This window comes from Sus scrofa, chromosome 13, assembly GCF_054392235.1.
Source record: "Sus scrofa isolate SSC_HxYL_T2T_F1_AM1 chromosome 13, Sscrofa_HxYL_maternal_Yorkshire_Landrace_v2.0, whole genome shotgun sequence".
Taxonomy (NCBI): domain Eukaryota; kingdom Metazoa; phylum Chordata; class Mammalia; order Artiodactyla; family Suidae; genus Sus; species Sus scrofa.
In genome coordinates, this window is record NC_139395.1 from 148,710,902 (window position 1) to 148,726,586 (window position 15,685).

At 41.3% G+C, this 15,685-nt stretch overlaps 1 long non-coding RNA gene across 1 annotated transcript; it reads right to left on the minus strand.

Annotated features, from left to right (window-relative positions):
* Positions 1-8,739: 8,739 nt before the first annotated feature.
* On the minus strand, positions 8,740-15,685 carry LOC100512560 (uncharacterized). Its single transcript, XR_116256.5, has 3 exons — positions 15,588-15,685; positions 11,554-15,200; positions 8,740-10,830 (listed from the first exon to the last, which is right to left on the minus strand). It is a non-coding gene; the product is annotated as an uncharacterized LOC100512560 (long non-coding RNA).

Genomic DNA, 15,685 nt, shown 5'->3' on the forward strand with positions numbered 1-15,685 from the left:
TCTTTGTTTTTACCTTAAGTTCCATTTTTGTTCTAGGATTTCATCCAGGATACCACATTGCATGTAGTTGTGTCTCCTTAGGCTCCTCTAGAATGTAAACGTTTCTCAGACTTTGCTTTTTTGGGTGAACTTGACAATTTTAAGGCATATGGTCAAATATTTTGTAGGATGTTCTTCAATGGGGGTTTGTCTCTTTCCCTTTGATTATGAAGGAATTAGGGGTTTGTGAGAGGAAAACCACAGAAGTGAAGTACCATCTTTATCACATTACATCAAGGGTCCTCTCAATATTACTTATCTCGGTTGATGTTGACTTTGATTACCTAGTTGAGGCATTCTTGGTAAAGTTTTCTTTTTTTCTCCCCCTTTCATACTGAACTCTTTGGAAAGAAGTCAATATGCACAGTCCTCACTTTAGGGAGTTATGTTCCACCTTCTTAGTGGAACAGTATCTACATATATTATTTGTATAGGAATTTTTCTGCACAAAAATTATTTGCCTCTTTCCCATTTATTCATTTAGCGAACCATTTATTTATATTAGTAGGATCTCATTAATATTTATTTTATACTTTGAATAATAATGCATTATTATGCTATTTATTTTGTTGCTCTAATTTTTCCAGCTTTGGCCACTGGGAGCTCCTTCAATTGGCTCCTGTGCTACAGACATATCTCTGTGATTTTGTCCCTTGAGCACTTCCTTACTTTTGGCACTAGAAGATGCTCCGGATTCATCTTGTATATTCCCTATCCCAGCCGTTTCTCCAAGGATCCCACTTTTTTACTGGAGAATGGTGCTGGAAACCAAGACCTGCACACTGGATGTGCTCATTGTACCTGGATGTTGTTGCTTCTAGGCTCTCTTTGTGCTTCTAGGCTCACTCTCTAAGCTATGAAACATACATGTGTATACAAATAGTTTAGTATATTTATTAAGATTTTCTATAGGCAAAATCATGTTATCTACAAAAAGAGTTTCATGTCTTCATTTTTTTTTTTTTTTTTTTTTTTTGGTCTTTTTGCCATTTCTTGGGCCGCTCTCGTGGCATATGGAGGTTCCCAGGCTAGGGGTCAAATTGGAGCTGTAGCCACCGGCCTAAGCCAGAGCCACAACAACGCAGGATCCGAGCGGCGTCTGCAACCTACACCACAGCTCACAGCAACACCGGATCATTAACCCACTGAGCAAGGGCAGGGTCCGAACCCGCAACCTCATGGTTCCTAGTCAGATTCATTAACCACTGTGCCACAACGGGAACTCCTCATGTCTTCATTTCATCAGGATAATTTTTTTCTTGCTTTATTGCTTTAGCTAGAGCCTACAGCACAATGTTGGATAGAAGTGGTAAGAGTAGACATCAATCATTTTCCTGATTTTAGGGAAAAACACTCTATGTTTCACCACTGAGTATGATAATCTCATGTGGGTTTTTTGCAAATAGTATTTGTCAGATTGAGGTAGTTCCTTTTTATTTGTTGAGTGTTTTTATATGAAAGGATGTTGGAGTTTATCAAATGCTTTTTCTGTTGTCTTTTGAGATAGATATGTGATTTTGGTCCTTTATTCTATTGATATTGTGTATTACATTAATTGATTTTCAGATTTTAAACCAACCTTACATTTCTGGAATAAATCCTGCTTGGTCATGGTGTACAATCCTTTTTATATGTTACTGATTTCAGTTTGCTGGTATTTTAAGGATTTTCCTCTATATTCATAAGAGATATTGCTCTTTTTTTTTTTTTTTTTTTTGTAAAGTGTTTGTTTTGGTATCAGGGTAACACTAACCTCATAGGATGAGTTAGAAAGTGTTCTTTCTGCTTTAATTTTTTGGAAGAGTTTGTGAATGGTTGTTATTCATTCCTCTTTAAGTATTTGTTACAGACAGAGTTCTATTATGGTGCAGCAGGTTAAGGATCTGTCATTGTCACTGGAGCAGCTTTGGTCACTGCTGTGGCCTGGGTTCAATCCCTGGCCCAGAGACTTCCACATGCCACAGGCATGGCCAAAAAAATTTGTTAAGAACTCACCTGTGAAGCCATCTGATTTGGCATTCAAACTGTGGGACATTTTCTTTTTTTTTTTTTTTTTTGGTCTACATAGGGCTGCACCCATGGCATATACCAGTTCCCAGGCTAGGGATCAAATTGGAGCTGTAACCACTGGTCTATGCCACAGCCACATCAATGCCAGATCTGAGCCACATCTGCAACCTACACAACAGCTCACAGCTATGCTGGATCCTTAACCCATAGAGTGAGGCCAGGGATCAAACCTACATTCTCGTGGATGTTAGGTTCGTTTCCTCTGCGCCACGACGGGAACTCCTATGGGAAGTTTTAAAATCACTGATTTAATCTCTTTACTTGCCATAGGTCTATCTAGGTTTCCTATTTCTTCTTGAGTCAGTTTTAGTGGCTTGTGTCTCTGAAATTCATCAGTTTTACTGTGTTATCTAATTTGTTGGCATACAGTTGTTCATAGTATTACTGTATCATCTTTTAAAATTTCCGTAGTTTGATAATGATACCTTATCTTTCATTCTTGATTTTCATATTTTGAGTGGATTTTTTTTGCTCATTTTAAATTTGGTCAGTTAAGCTAAATGTTCATCATTTTTCCTGATCTTTTCAAAGGACCAACTTTGATTTTGTTGACTTTCTCTATTTTTTGTGTATACTAATTTGTGTATATACTCACATCCATAATTGTTACCACATATATCAATCTGTATCTACATTAAACCAAACAGACTCATAATGATGTCTCAACACTCAGGTATCACACAGAATAGTTTTAGTGCCCTAAAATATATTTTATTTATTCAGCCCTCCCCTTTCCCCAAGCCCCTGGCAACCACTGATATTTTCAGTCTCTATAATTTTATTTTTCCAGAATGTCATATAAATGCAATCATATAGTAGGGAGCCTTTAAAGACTGACTCCTTTCACTTGACAATATGCATTTCACTTAGCAACATTTCAACGTTGCTGCCTGAATTGATAGCTCATTCATTTTTTTATTGCTGAATAGTATTTCTTTGTATACATGCATCACAGTTTATTTATCCATTCATCTATCAAGGACTATCTTGGTTGCTTCCAGTTTTTGCGGTTATGAATAAGCTCCTTTAAACATTCATATGAGGATTTTTGTGTGGACCTAAGTTTTCAAATCAGTTGAAGCAATGCCTAGGAGCATGACTGATGGATTGTTTTATAAAACTGTGTTTAACTTTGTAAGAAAGAGCAACCTGTCTTCCAGAATGGCTCTACCATTTGACATACTCACCAGCAATAAATGAGGGTTCATATACACTACGATAGAGGACTTTTCAGCTAAAATGACCCAGTATCTAAATTTATGGCCCTTTGCTAATCTTGTTCTTTACTCTTCTGATGGCTCTAAGGCCATGGGAAACCACAGGAAAGTAAGGGTGTGCCTAGGAGGGAGATGTGGATATTTTGATTAATTTTGTCAGTGTCCTGGTCAATAGTTAGCTTTATAAACACCAGATATTCAAGGACATCTCATTCTGCTAATAGTAAAGGGCTATTATTACAGAAAGAAAGGGCTGTTTCCTCACTGAACGGATAATTTCAACCTCTTACGTGAGGTTTCCCATTTCCCTCAGGCCATGTATAGTTTGTACCCCTTCCCAATAAACCAGTACCATGCCATAGGGTACTACAGTTATTATATTTCTCAGAAAATGCTTTAACTATCCCTTTTGAGTTTGTCTTTTATAGTAGGAAAATTATACATTCGGGTTGAAGTATTATAGGATAAGATGGTCCTTTTCTCATTAATGTTGAATTTCAGTTAAAGATGAATCTTAAGCTATAGCTATGATGAACCAAATTAATATGGCATCGAGGATGCTGGCTACCACAAGACCCAGACGGACTGCCAGGTATTAGGACAGATGTGGGGAAATGGAGTCAGAAAGCCACAATCAGTGATGCGGAGGGACAGAAATAATAATAAAAAAAAACTATTTGCAAGAGTTCTCTGGCTCAGTGGGTTAAGGATCTGGCATTGTCACTGCCGTGGCTCAGGGTGCTGCTGTGGCGTGAGTTCGATCCCTGGCCTGGGAACTTCTGCATGCCGTGAGCACCTAAAGGTGGCTGTAGAGAGAGTTCCCAGGACTGTCAGGACTGTCCCCTGAATGCAAAGCACAGTGTCCTGGAGCAGGGAAGGCAGGAGGCACGAGCACCAGGTTGAGGAGGAGGGTGGATCTCTTTGGAACAGGTTGCATTAGAGCAGGTCATCCAGATGGAGTCTTCCAGCTGGCACCTGAGAACACAGACCTGGCACTTAGAGGGAAGACACTAAGTGGTATTTATATAGCGAGCAAGAGGAATCCCACTGGAGAGGTGCAGATGGAGCATGTGGGTACCTGACCTTCAACTCACGCATACCTTCTTTGGCATTTACATCTCTGTTGCTAGCTTGTTTTTACAAAAATTCTTTGAAGCGGTTAACAACAAAGCACTTCTATGGGCCTTGTGTATCGGTCATTTGTGGGTTTTTTTTATTAAATAAATTATTTATTTATTTTAGGGTGGCACCTGTGGCATATGGAAGCTCCCAGGTTAGGGGTCCAATTGGAGCTGCAGTGGCTGGCCTACACCACAGCCACAGCAACGCTAGATCCAAGCTGCATCTGCAAACTATGCCACAGCTGGTGGCCTGCCAGATCCTTAACCCACTGAGTGAGACCAGGGATCCAACCCACATCCTCATGGACACTAGTCTTAACCCACTGAGCCACAATGGGAACTCCTATTTGTCTAAGTGCAATCTGAATAGGAAACAAGGAAGCTTTTGATACTATAGAAGTATAGGCTTCTAGAAGCTGGGTACATCGTCACAGATACCCCAAGGGAAGCATTCTGAGGCAGCTTTTTATCAGGGCTCAACACAGTGCCTGACACACAGTAAATGTTCATCAAATACACCATGAATAGGGCGAGAATAAGAACAGTTTCTTTATTTTCTGAACGTGTGGAAAATCGGAAACATCCCTCACACAGGGAGAAGGGACTAGACAGGTGGCCCTAAAGCAGGCTCGGGCTTAGAACAAGGATAAGGTAATGGAGCATGTAGCATAAGGAGCCGATGCCACACAGACAAACACAAGACAGGTGCCCCTGCCACTCAGACAGGGTGCCAGTATAGGGCCATTCATGACCCAGCCTAGTGACTAGACTAAGCAGCTAGAGAGAAATGAGTCAGGGCAAGGTCTGGCCTTCCAGGAGCTAACCACACTGAGACATCCAGACAGCTGCAGTGGTGTCTTCTAGCACAGTGCAGGGAGACAGGGCCTGTGGGAGGGGTGGGGATAGGGGGAATCAAGGACTTGCCTGAGGCTTGGCTTCTAGGGGAGGCCCTGGGTGGCCAGGGATGCTTCAGATCAGGGCAACCTGGGGCAGGGGTGGAGGATAACCTTGAGAGCTCATTCCCAGGCAAGAGCCAACAGTGCCATCCAACTGTGCCAGCACCAACCCTCCCTGGCTCCAAGTATGAGCATCCTTGCCTGGAAGCCACTCCCCTCTGTCAAGTCAGAGAGGTGAAGAAAAGGAAACGGGTCAAGGCTTGTGCCTCACTCAAGCCAACCTTTAACTAGGCTCCAAAACTAGGTTCCCAAATGGACACTCTGATCTGTTTGTTTCATATCCTATGAATGTGTGAGTGGGTTGGGGGAGGCAGCAGAGTAGTGATATAGTATTTATTTCCCTTTAGCTTCTCAGTAAGAATTAGTGTTGGTTGGTTGGTTTGAGTGGGGATGGGGAAAATGGGTGATGCTCTTTGTTTTTGAAAATTCCTACCCTTGTTCCGACCCTGGCCTGTCTCAGGTGAGGTCCTAGAGCAGAGCCTGCAGGGAGTGGCCACACAGCTGGTCTTCCCAGATCAAGGTCCTTGGTGAAGTTCACTACAGTTCTAGGTGATGTTTTCTATCTCAGATTCAGAGATTCCGTTTTATCAGTTCACCCAGGGTCAGTAGGTAATCTGTTACCCAGAGCCATAAGCGCCAATTCATAAAGATGGTTTATGAACTTTGGTGGAGCAAAGCAAACAGCTTGATTCATCTCAACACCCTCAGGGGACATTTTCTGTCCCCAGGGTCCCTCAAGGTGGGATGAGGGACCTCCTGTCTGAAACAGGAAGGGCGCTGGGCTCAGCAGGGCTGCCTCCTATTCTCAGGTTCTTCTCTCTGGAGCTCATTGCTGCCATAGCCTTCTTTTTCTTTTCCTTTTCTTTTTTTAAATTAAAGTATAAAAGTATAATTGATTTATAATGTTGTATCAAATTCTGCTGTACAGCAAAGTGACCCAGTCATATATATGTATATATACATATATATACACATATATACGTATATATATATATACACACACACACACACATTCCTTTTCTTATGTTATCTTCCATCCTGGTCTATCCTGAGAGCCTGGATATAGCTCCCTGTACAGCAGACCTCACGGCTTATCCATTCTAAATGGAATAGTTTGCATCTGCTAACCCTAAACCCCCAGTCCATCCCACTCCCTTCCCCTTGGCAACCACAAGTCTGTTCTCTATGTCTGTGAGTCTGTTTCTGTTTTGCAGACAGGTTCACTTGTGCCATATTTTAGATTCCACATGTAAGTGATAGCATTTGGTATTTGTCTCTCTTTCTGACTTACTTCACTTGATATGAGAATCTCTAGTTTCATCCACTTTGCTGCAAATGGCATTATTTTGTTCTTTTTATGGCTGAGTAGTATTCCATTGTGTATTATGTACCACATTTTCTTAATCCATTCATCTGTTGATGGACATTTAGGTTGCCTCCATGTCTTGGCTATTGTGAATAGTGCTGCTGGGAACACAGGGGTGCATGTATCTTTCTGAATGAAAGTTTTGTCTGGATATATGCTCAGGAGTGAATGGGATTGCTAGATCATATGGTAGTTCTATATTCAGTTTTCTGAGGAGCCTCCATCCTGTTTTCCATAGTGATTGTACCAACGGACATTCCCACCAGCAGTGAAGGAGTGTTGCCTTTCCTCCACACCCTCTCCAGCATTTCTTGTTTGTAGTCTTATTAATGATGGCCATTCTGACCAGTTTGAGGTGGTACCTCACTGCAATTTTGATTTGCATTTCTCTAATAGTTAGTGATGTTGAACATTTTTTCATGTGCCTACTTTTGAGTCCCAGCTTAGACTTTATTATCAAAGTCCATGGGTCTCTGCATTTTTTTTAAATGGGTGGATTATTATTATTATTTTTTAAATTGTAATCATTACTTCCCAATTCCATGGGTCTCCTCAAAGGCTTCACTGTTTGGATCCAGTCTTAGAAGCACTAATCTTACAACATATAGTGATAGTTTATCATGGTTATATTTTAGGGTAGCTGCTTTCTGATTACCTGGTTGGGGGCTGTGGACTTTCATGTCATCAGTTAAGCAAATTGAAAATCTCACTCTAGCATAGGTTACTTCTAGGAAACATCCTAGGAGATAGTTATTCCAGGCACGCTGTGCTTAGTGATCTTATCTTTATATTTTGGGGTCTTTCTTACCTGTGGCATCAAATTCAATTGTAAACTGGACTCAAGCTTTCCTAAGATGGCTATGATTATAAGGTCTAAGCTGGGGCCTGGCAGTAAGTCATTCTACTCAGGGCACAGAGCTTCCATCCTCTGCCTGCTCGACAGTATTTCAGTGTTTCAATTCCTGAGATGTAGTGAAAGGTGGTTTTACGATAGAGGAAGTCAGGAATTCCCATCATGGCGCAGTGGTTAACGAATCCGACCAGGAACCATGAGGTTGTGGGTTCGATCCCTGCCCTTGCTCAGTGGGTTAACAATCCGGCGTTGCCGTGAGCTGTGGTGTACGTCGCAGACATGGCTCGGATCCCCCGTTGCTGTGGCTCTGGCATAGGCTGGGGGCTACAGCTCCAATTCGACCCCTATCCTGGGAGCCTCCATATGCCATGGGAGCGGCCCAAGAAATGGCAAAAAGACAAAAAAAAAAAAAGAGGAAGTCAAAGATCTGGAACCAGACTGTGCAATTTAAAAACTGGGCACTCCTACATATTCGTTTATAAAACAGGTAGGGTACCTATGTGACTGAATTGCTAGGTGGCTAAGAAGGGGCTCAGTGAATTGAATGTTAATAGCCTGACACCTGGGAACCTTGACCTGAGACACAGCTTCCCTGCCACTGGGGAGACTGTGTGAGATGAACCAGGGAAGCCGGGCCAGCCCCTCAGATGTAACCGCCAAAGAGTTGCCTCCTTGACCACAGTTCCATGTATGAGAAATAAAACTTCTAACAGGATCATTTTCCAAACCAAGTGAACATTGGTCTACTTATACATATTAAGCTGAAGAAACCACAAAACTTCTGATATTTTTCCAAACCCCGGAATTGCTGAGTTAGGATTTACATTTAATCTATTTATAGATTTATTCATTTCTCCCCTTTGTACCAGCAGCTACCCAGCATTTCCCAATATTCTTTCAAAGGCCTCTTTTTCAGCCCTTTTAAAAAAGACCAAAATTTAGGCAGTATTTGGTCACATGGCACAGAGTTTACCAGAATATTATTGTTTAGTTTGTCAGATTTACACCATAGAAGGGAAACTCAGATAATACTGAGAGCTGCAAGCTACAGATGTCAAAAGGAGGAAGAGGGAAATAAGAAAAACCAAATGGATTCATTGACATTTTGGATACAAAGTTAATAATATAGTTAATTCTTTTATTCAGTAACTTATCAAAGGTACATACATTCTGAGAATAAGTCAGCTGTCTTGTATGGATGATATAAATGCACTGCAACTCTGTCACATACGTACCTAGATTTCTGGAGCATTAGTTATGCCACAAAGTCTTATTTTTAGAATTATTTGAGATTTCCCCCTTAACATGAATATGAATCCAAATTTTGAAATAAAATTAAACATGAAATGAAAAATTAGTGGATCCACCCTCCCCAAATATTCAAATCTTCTCAAATAATTCCACTTGGATGGTCTCTGAACGTCTTTATTATTTTTTTATTTTATTATTTATTTAATTTTTTTATTTTTTTGCTGCAGCATGCAGTGGCTTGATGTGAGATTTGAGTTTCTAGACCAGGGATTGAATCTGTGCCACAGCAGTCAAAACAATGAATCCTAACTACTAGACCACCAGGGAACTCCCAGAACCTCTTTAATAATGATTTCGCCTTGAGGAGAAGTCTATAGAGCCTTATACATATGCAGTCATTCTGTGTCATGGTTAGATGTGTAATGATGCAGTGCAGTGATGGTGTTTAGGGCTGGGTTCAGAAGGTAGATTGCCTAGGTTTGAATTCTGGTTGTTACCACTAATTAGCTAGGTGACTTGGGGCAAATTCCCTCTGTATAATGCCAGTCTCCACACCTGGACAATGGAGATAAAATTCTTAAGGATTGTAATGAGGATCACATGAGCTAATACTCTAAAGGGATTACAATTGTTCCCAGAACACAGTAGATGCTCAATAAATCTTAGCTGTTGTCTGTCATTCAGCTCTCACATCAAGGCGTTCCCAGCCAAATAGAATAGATTCTTTCCTATCATTCACTAACTAGACCAGTGATAAATTGGGGAAGATGGTCTATGTTTAAAGTATCAGACTGCAACAGTATGTGGATGTCACAACATCCATGGAAAAGAAATCCAGGGAATTCTAGTATACTTAGCCAGTATACAGCAAAACCAGATTTTGAACCCAGGTCTCTCTGCTCCAAAGGCCAATCTGTTCCAACTGAACCCTGCCGCTGAGAGCTCAGCATGAGTTGACAATGTGCGGTTGCTGTCAAGGCAGTAAGTGTGGTGGCAGGCAGATGGGATTGGTAAAGGCAGTAGCCTCTAGAACAGAGGAGTGGTGGCCCTGCTCCATTCCTCTGTTTGGCCATCTGGGGTGGATCGAACCATGCTTCCAAAAGTGACCAGTGGGTGGGGAGATGTGGAATTGGGTCCTGTGGTAGCCCTTAGAAGGGATTAGGGTATTTAGCTTGAAGGAAAGTAGAGTTTTGGACATGAGAGCGGTCTTCAAACAATAACCAATTTATTGAAAGTAGAGGAAAAGAGAATTCAGAATAGCATAGGTGAAAACTTTCTACTGGTTTGAACTATCCAAGACTCTGGTTTGGGAAGTGATAAATTTGATCTCCTTGGAAAGGTTGAAGAGAAGCTAGATAACCACTTGATGGGATAAAATACAGGATTTTGTGTGTGTGTATGTGTGTGTGTGTGTGTCTTTTTAGGGCTGCAACTGCAGCATATGGAAGTTCAGGCTAGGGGTCGAATTGGAGCTGTAGCTGCTGGCCATAGCCACAGCCACAGCAATATAGGATCTGAGCCTCATCTGTGACCTACACCACAGCTCACGGCAATGCTGGATCCCTAACCCACTGAGCAAGGCCAGGGATTGAACCTGCATCCTCATGGATACTAATCAGGTTTGTTAACCATTGAGCCAGGACGGGAACTAGGAATTTTATTAAATGATTTTAACGTAAGTTTATTGAACAGCTGTCACAGGCCATGGATGGTACATGTGCTAAAGTTACTTCCAAAATTGAAACGTTATTATGAAACTAGATCTATTTTGCCCAGATAAGGCTAAATAGGACCTTATATGCTGCTTAACACTCCTACTTTGACTGCTGTACTTATTGGCATAAATATTCTTATAATTAATTTAAAAATTAATCATATATTCTGCTTTCCCTACCCTGAGTAATCTTTGCCACTTGCTATAAAGTAGGGGCAAATTCCACCATGATAACCTGGATTGCTCTTCTTCCATGTTCTCCTGTGTAAGCTTCCTTTTGGCACAGGGAAAACAAAAAATAATTTAGTCAGAAGTATTAGAACAGGAAACTTAAAGTTTCCAAGTACATTTTAAAGGGAAAAAATGCAAAATAAAATGGAAAATAATACCAACCTCAAATATATGACCTGACTGTCCACCTTCATTCTCTGGAACATATCCTATTGCAGTGTGCAGAGCTCCACATTTTTATTTTACAATTCTGGTCCTAAAGTGACTGCCCTGGGCTTAGGATTCCAAAGTAAAAAAAAGTAGATACGGTTTGTCAAATAGGAGCTGTGATCAGAGCTGAATGTAGGTTGGGGTGGCTTCTATACTGGTTGCTATAAGGCCTTACTGTGTGGCTTGGCAGAGTTCTGCCATCATCAACCATAGTATGTTTGAAAACATTTTTATCTTATTTTATTTTACTTTTTTGCCACACATGTGGCACGTGGAAGTTTCCATGCCAGGGATCAGACCCAAGGCCACAGCAGTGACCTGGGCCACTTTACTGACAATGCCAGATCCTTAACTTGCTGCACCGAGAGGTGTACTGAAAAGCATCTGAAAAGGCTTTATCTATGTTTTTAAACTCTGCCTCCCAACTCATAAAACCTCATTCAATATCTGCCGAAGGGCAGGGTGGCAGCAAGTTGAAACATTGGGCAAAGTAACAGGGAGAAAGTTTGGGAGTTGATATTAAACTTGGAGCAAGTCGTTTGTCCTGTTCACTAGAAGGACTTATGCTCTGAGAAAAGCGTGGATTAGGAGGGGGCTTTTAATCACAGGTCAGAGCCCACTGAGAAGTCAATTTAATAGGTTGAAAGCAGCATTAAAAAAATTACATAGAAAATTCCAGACTGCTTTGCACACAGCAAGGGTATCATTTCATAAAAGTTTTGCTAGTTTCATGTGAATATACGCACACACACACACCTACACATACACACACATGTGGACTGAGTTGTAAAGTGGACATTTTACCATGGAGCACAGTCAAAAATTTGGGAAATGCTAACCCCAGAGACTCCAGCATTCGGGCCACAGAAGGGACCCCAGAAAAAGCAAATGGCTTTAGATCCTCTATGACTGAGTTTGCAAATTAATGTATTTTTGTAAATTGTGATAAAACATACATATGTATCATAAACAGATGAACATTTGAAAATGTAAGGGAAAAGGCACTAAATGCCTTTGTCTGAAAGCCAAAAACCTCCCACCCTCCTAACTTCTTCTTGGAGGTTTGGGTTTATAATCCCTGCCCAGTGTGTAGTTTCCTGGTCTGTATCTCCCAGAAGAGGTGTGTGTATTGATTTTGATCTTATGGGGTAGGCAGCAAAAGTACCTTCTTCTACCTGTGACTGAGTTAGAGAGGAGAGAGTGTGTTTACAATCTACAAAATAGATTGTTTTAAAAAAAAAGGCATAAAAATCAACTAGAAACTAATAGACATACAATTTGGAACAAGATGTGGCAAATTACAGTGTGCCTTGGTGAGCACATCCAAGTCTTACCTTCCTCTTCAGATCTGGGCCATTTCTTCTCTTCCACGCTTGCACACTTGTTATTTGTCCTTTAAATATAAACTCTGTTTCTCCCAGCTACCCTCTTTGCCTTTTCAGGGATACAGATTCCTTTCGCAGTTCTTTACACACCTTTGTTCAACACAAAATAAATGATAATAATGATGGTGATTGATTACCTTTTCTTCTAAGCCATTATCAGCAGCAGTGATTTGTATTGGAATCAGGGCAGTCAACAGCCATTGAAGACAACTTTCCTCTTCTGAAGCAATTATTTCAGCGCTAGTTGCTTGGAACTTTCCAGTTTCCAGGCTTTTTCCCCTCCAGCCACATTTACTCATTTGGCTGAGGCTGTGAACTAGCAGCAACTTATCTTTGCATAACCCTGTAATTTCAGGAGCTTTCCTACTTTTTAATTCACTGGGGAATAAAGGGATGTTCTCTCCACGTAGCCAGTGGGAAAACTGAAGCATAAAGCCATTAAACCCATGGGGCTGCAGCACAGCTGATGACACAGCTCTGGACCAGTGGCTGACTTCCAGGCTGGGCCTCTTTTCATTATATCAGTGGCTTCTCTGGTTTTTTTCCTGCTATTCCTCCCTCACCAAATAGAAAAACTCCTGGTTTCATCTTAAGATGAAAAAAAAAAAAAAAGAGAGAGAGAGAGAGGGAGAATTTTGCGGTGGAATTCCCCTAAGGTATTTGCCTAGAGCAGGGTTTTAATAGACACCACAGGCAAGCTGGTGGCCTCTGGCTGCATGCCTTAGCATGTCTTCCTCAGCAACCCAAATCTGCCCTGCAGACTTCTTCCATGTCATTATCCTGCCTGATCCTGCTCTATCCCACCCAGACAGATTCAACCAAGAGTCTCCTATGTACCAGTGTACTGTGTGTTTTTAGGAGATTGCACTTGTCTTATCTCACTTAAAGCCACAGAAAACCTATGAGCCAAGTATTTTTATTCCCATTTAAAAGCTGAGGTAACCCAGACTCAAGGAAGTTGAGAATTCCAGTTCCTTGAGGCCAGACTTTGCCTTCTTTTCCCAGATCTCTAGGGCTTTTAAAAATCAATTCATTAAGCACATTGTACACTCCTCTCCAACCTCCAGTTTTTCTTTATGCAAAATTCTAGCATACATGATTTAAAAAAAATTTTTTTTCTGTGTACCTTTTGGAAGAACGGCAAGAATTTTAGGTCCACTGTAAGTTAGGTCTTATGTAACACTCTATGGACTGTTGGAAGTTGAATAATAACCATTTTAGTTATTCTGGAGAGTTCAAATAAAGGTTATGAAAAATTTATTTAATTGCAGGCATCCAAATTACTGAGTCTGCAGAAGTGGGAGCTAATGCTATATAATAATGGCAACAACACAGCAAAAGTCAGATTAAAAAAAAAAAAAGCTTTAAACATATGTATGGAATACCAGACAAAGCAAAATTGCCTCTCAGTATGTATAGATTCTGCAACAAAGCAAGACAAATCTATTTCCGTCTACTTAAATTGCCAAAGAAGGAGATCCTGTAAAGTGTCTCCCTGAAGAAAGGGAGAGTAAAGGAAATGTATTTGCTTAGTGTTATTACTAATAAAAGCAAGGAAATAAATACGTAATTGACATGCTCTCTCTCTATTGTCTTCTTTATTGTCATTTTAGTGAATTTAAACTTTTTAATTTGGATTTTCATACTTTGCATCCTGACCTCCAGTCTCCTAAGCCCATTTTCTTCGCGTGGTTATAAGATTTTCCCTTGGATATTAGCACTGTTTGTTTTAAGGTCCTACCAATCCGGGAAAGAGAAGGGACTCAGCTGGCCTATTGTCAGAATTTCAGGTTGGCCCTGTCAGTGAATCCATCCCTTTCACTGCTTTAACTTTTTCCTGTGTAGATCTACTAAGGTGTGGTGATATTTCTGTTTGTATGATTTTAAAATGTTTCTCCTTGGGGAGAGATTTTAGGGAGCTCGGGCATGGGAAAGGGTGGTGCAGACCCACTGTACTTCCCTTGAGAGGGACAGCAGAAGCCAGAGACCAGGAAACAGATTTGCATTTCAAAGGACTTCTTTGCCCATCAGGGCTCAGACTTGGAAAGTGCTTTATCTGTAACAATTTTATGGCCCCAGTCGTATTCCAGCTTCGCGGCTACTTGTAAACGTGTCTAATCTCCCTCACAGGATCGTAGGTTACCAAGGGAAAGGGTGAGAACGTTTGCAGAGTTTAGAAAGTGATAACAATATCATTTTATTTGTTAAGCATTGCACAATCCTATTATAATAACAATGACAATGAACAGGAAACTTCTGCAATTTCGCACCCCAATAAATCGCTTGTTTCTATTTTCCTTTCCATTTCTTCATGCATTAAAACATCCTGCAAATCTCAGTGCCAGTCCTTGCGATTCATAAGCAGCTTTTACACATCCTAAATACAAATTTGTATTTTGCTTTTTCAAAAAAAATTATAGTTGATTTACAATATTGTGTTAGTTTCAGGTATACAGCAAAGTGATTCGGTTATACACATATATGTACAGATCTATACTTTTATGTTTGTTTTGCTTTTTTTAGGGCCGCACTGCGGCATACGGAAGTTCTAATCGGAGTTACAGCCGCCGGCCTACACCACAGCCACAGCAACGCGGGATCCGAGCCGCCTGTGCGACCTACAGCACAGCACACGGCAACACCGGATCCTTAACCCACTGAGCGAGGCCAGGGATCCAACCGGCATGGTTCCTAGTCGGATTCGTTTCCGCTGCGCCAGGACAGGAACTCCTATTTTTTCTTCTTATTTTCCTTTAGAGTTTATTACAGGATGCTGAATATAGTTTCCTGTGGAATACAGTTACATTTTGCTTTTAATTTTTTTTCAGCCCTCACCCCCTGCCTTTAATTCTTTTCCCTTTTTGCTTATCCTTAATATTTCTGAAGTTGTAAAACATATATTCACAAAATGGCATTAGTGACTACTTAATATTCCCTGAACGACATACGCTTTCAAATATTACTTCAGTTAAGTACTTAGCATTTAGGAATAAACGCTAACAGCACTTGACCTTGCACTGCAGGGCCAGAAGATAGATCAAGGTTAGAACGAGGCCTCTGGGAGGCAGGGCTGTGGCCCGCGCGACAGCGGAGGCCGCGAGTAGGAAGCCGATGCGCCACCCCCTCGACCCCTCCCGGCACCTGCAGTCTGGCGCCTTTTTCCTCCAACCTCACCAGCTCCCGCGCTCCAGCCAAGGGCTCCCGACTCCGGTGCGTGCGCACTCCTGGCCGCGGGGCCGTCCATTTCCAGAGGTATACGTGAGGCAGGAAGT